This window comes from Elephas maximus, chromosome X, assembly GCF_024166365.1.
Source record: "Elephas maximus indicus isolate mEleMax1 chromosome X, mEleMax1 primary haplotype, whole genome shotgun sequence".
NCBI lineage: Eukaryota > Metazoa > Chordata > Mammalia > Proboscidea > Elephantidae > Elephas > Elephas maximus.
The window spans coordinates 48,293,873-48,297,929 of record NC_064846.1 but is presented as its reverse complement, the minus strand read 5'-3'; the positions used below and the strand labels follow the sequence as shown (position 1 = coordinate 48,297,929).

Sequence of the window (4,057 nt, the reverse complement as noted above, 5' to 3'; positions counted from 1 at the left end):
GCCAGAGTTGCTTGTCTTGCTTGGAATGACTATTATATCTGAGATTCCCGCGGGCGCGTCGCCTATGTGTGCTGTCTGTGTGGAGATTGCCCCCGGGGGGTCTGGCCCGCTGGAGTCACGGTCAGATCCTCCGCTTCCAGCCCCACGCCCAGCGTCAAGGCTCCCCTACTGGGACGGTGCACTCTTGACTCCAAAATCAGTCGCTGCCTCCCGGGGACTTCTCGTCCCTCCAGCCGCGTGGCCGTGCCGCTCCCGTGAACCAGGTGGGCCCCCTCCCGGGGTTAGTTCAGATTGGTGGAGTAGCTCCCCGTGCTTGTGCCGCGACCGAGTGTCCCGGCTGGAACGCTGTTCTCCCCGCTCCAATACCAGTCGCTGCCTCCCGGGGACTTCTCCTACCGGCTGCGTCCCACGCCGCCCGCGCGACCCGGATGGTCACCTTCCCGGGGTTAGTTCAGGGGGTGGAGCAACTCTCCGTGTTTATGGCGTACCTGCGTGCAGTCCAAATCCCTGTGGGACGGTTCCCCGGCTCGGATGCTGCTCTTTCTGCTCCAAGATCAGTCACTGCCTCCCGGGGACTTCTCCTAACGGCTGCGTCCCACGCCGCCCGTGGAACCGGCTAGTCCCCCTCCCGGGGTTAGTTCAGGGGGGTGGAGCAGGTCTCTGTGCTTGTGCCGTACCTGACTGGTATGCTGGCTCCAGGCTCTGGAAACAATCGCTGCTTCCCCGTATTAGTTCGTTCTCCGTCTCTAAATCTGTGTTTGTTGTTCAGGGTTCGTAGATTGTTATGTATGTGATCGATTCACTTGTTTTTCCGTGTCTTTGTTGTAAGAGGGATCCGAGGTAGCGTCTGCCTAGTCCGCCATCTTGGCTCCGCCCTCCTATTAATGCATCTTGATTGCATGTTTGACCAATTTCAGACTGCAGAAGTTGATAAAAATCTTCTATTTCTTCATCTTTGGCCCTAGTGGTTGGTTTGTAAATTTGAATAATAGTCATATCAACTGTTCTTCCTTGTAGGCATATGGATATTATCCTATCACTGACAGAATTGTTCTTCAGGATAGAACTTGGAATTTTCTTTTTTGCCTATGAATTGGATACTATTCCTCTTCAATTTGCCATTCCCGGCATAGTGTACCATATGATTGTCCAGTTCAAAATGGCCAACACCATTCCATTTCAGCTCACTAATGCCTAGGATATTGATCTTTATGCATTCCATTTCATTCTTGACGACTTCCAATTTTCCTAGATTCATACTTTGTACATTCCACATTCCTATTATTAATTGATATTTGCAGCTTTTTCTTCTCATTTTGAGTCATGCCATATCAGCAAATGAAGGTCCTGAAAGCTTGACTCTATCCACGTCATTAAGGTCGACTCTACTTTGAGGAGGCAGCTCTTCCCCAGTTGTATTTTGAGTGCCTTCCCACCTGAAGGGCTCATCTTCCAGCATTGTATCAGACAATGTTCTGCTGCTATTCATAAGGCTTTCAGTGGCTAATTTTTTCAGAAGTAGATCACTAGATCCTTCTTCCTAGTGTGTCTTAGTCTGGAAGCTCAGCTGAAACTTGTTTGCCCTGGGCAACCCTGTTGGTATGTGAAATACCAGTGGCATGGCTTCTATCATCACAGCAACATGTAACCCACCACAGTACAACAAACTGACAGACATTTTCTATTTCTTCAGATAGAGGACGTATCTGATATTAAACTGACAAAACAGATACTACATTTGATCTTAGCCAAAAGGTCGAGAATCCTCAAAAGTCTAAAATGAACATTGACTAGTTGGTCCACTGGCATCAAGTATACTTGCTTGAAGTCTGCCCACCCCCTGGAATCTTTACAACCCCTACCAATCAGTTATACACATGCCATGAGGCAATGTGGCATAAACTGCTAGTTGTCCCCAATATCCGCTCTTCCATTCTTCCTTTAATAGTAGAAACCCCAAGTTTTAGTTGAGCACTTGGGCTACCAACTAAAGACTACATTTTCCAATCTCCCTTTTAGCTGGGTTGAGGTCATGTGACTGGCATGAAAGCAGAAGTGATGTGTGCAAACTTCTGAGAAGTTCCTTTAAAAGGAACAGATGTTTGGATATGATGATGAGGGCTGAAGAAACTATCTTAGATCATGAGATGGAAGCTGTGTAAAACACTTCACCTCCTTATGACTTTTGTTATTGCCATCATGCACTTTAAGTAAGTTCTACATATATTTTGAACCCTACAAGACATTATTTTACTTTTATTATCATTTTGTAAGTCGATACTCATTTCAATTTATTCTTTCCATTGTTCTTCAGTCCTTCTTGCATTTCTATGTTTCCACTTGGGGGATATTTTCCTTCTACAAAAGAATGACCTTTATTTCTATTAGTGTGAATCTACTAGTGACAAATTCTCTTAAGTTTTTTTGTTTTCAAAAGTCTTTGTTTTGCCTTCCTTTTGGAGAGTAATTTTGCTATGTATAGCATTCAAGGTTGGCAGTTATTTTCTTTCAGCACTAAAGCCAGTGCTTTGTCTTCTGGCTTCAACTATTTTTGTTGAGAAGTCAGTTAATATCTTATTATTACTCCTTTGAACATAATATGTCTTCTTTTTTCCCTTTGCTTTTCAGATCTCATCTTTGATTTAGTTTTCAGAATTTCAAGTATGATATACCTAGCGTGGCTTTCTATGCATACTTGGTGTTTATAAGTGTCCTTTCATCTGTGGCTTTATGTCTTTAATCTGTTTTTGGAAAATTCTCAATCACTATCTCTTCGAATATTGCTTCTGCCTCAGTTTCTCTTTCCTCCCTTCTAGGACTTCAATTACTCAAGTGTTAGACATTTTCATCAAGTCCTTTATGTCTCTGACATCCTTTTTTATATTTTTTATCCGTTTTTAGCTTTCCGAGTTTCAGCGTGAATATTTTCACCTGATCTGATCTTGAAGTTCACTAATGGTCTATTTGTCCAATCCACTCTTAAACCCATCTGTTGACTTCCTGTTTTTATATATTGTAATTTTTCAGTTCTAGGATATCAATTGGATTATTTTTTATAGATCCCTGTTTTCTGGTGAAGCTCTCCACATTGTCATCTATTCTCTTGGATATATTAATCACAGTTATTTTAAAGTCCGTTTCAGATAACTACAACATCTGGGTCACTATGAGTCTGTTTCTATTGTCTGGTTGTTTTGTTTGTTTTGTTTTTCTCTAGGTCCTGTTTCTTGGTGTGCCTGATAGTCTTTTATTGAAAGGCTGTATTTGTACGTGAAATTGTGTATGTAAAGGCTCTGAGTTATACTATCTTCTTTCAGAGAGCATCACTCTATCTTATAGTAGGCACTGGGGTAGGGGACAGAAGCCACCTTAACCCAATCAGGGACTAAGATTACTTGAAGCTGGGTTGAAGTCTTTGTAAGGTTCAGTCTACTCCTGGTTCACTCCCATTCTAGGGTGTAGCCTTTCAGTGACTTAGAGTCTGAGGTGTTCACTAGCCCACCTTTCCTTGGGTATATCATACTTAAATATACGAAAATAAATCAAAGAGAAAATCTTAAAAACAGCCAGTGAAAAAAGACATTACGTTCAAAAGAGCAATAATAAGATATTAACTAACTTCTCAACTAAACTCAAAGGTCCTTCTCTTCAGCATTGTGAGACTTTTGAAAACTCAACTCTGCTTTTTAGTGGCTTTCTGCTTGACTCCTTAGCCTCTTGTCCTCTGCATCTTAAGAATTTGGCAAATATCTTGGGTGCAAAAATCACCAAGTGCCCAGCTAACTTCTCTGTGCTTCCCGTTTCTCTGAGATATTGGCCTCTTGGCAGCTCCAAACTCCAATTTTTATTTCCTCAGCTCCATGAGATTGCCAGAAGCTTTGCTGGTTTCTCTGCCTTTTAACAAAGAACTTGGCCCAGCTTCTCAGCCTCTTGCCCTATACCAAGAGTTAGCAAATGCCCTAAGGGTTAAAGCAGTAGCTCACCTCTCTGTGGTCCCTTTCTCTCCAGGATCTTGGATCCTCAAGTCCTGGCTGTTTTGGCAGATCTCAATGCCTTT

General features: G+C 42.9%; 1 pseudogene; it reads right to left on the bottom strand.

Annotated features, from left to right (window-relative positions):
• Window positions 1-1,590: 1,590 nt before the first annotated feature.
• On the bottom strand, window positions 1,591-1,768 carry LOC126069777 (uncharacterized; annotated as a pseudogene).
• Between the last annotated feature and the right edge of the window lie 2,289 nt (window positions 1,769-4,057).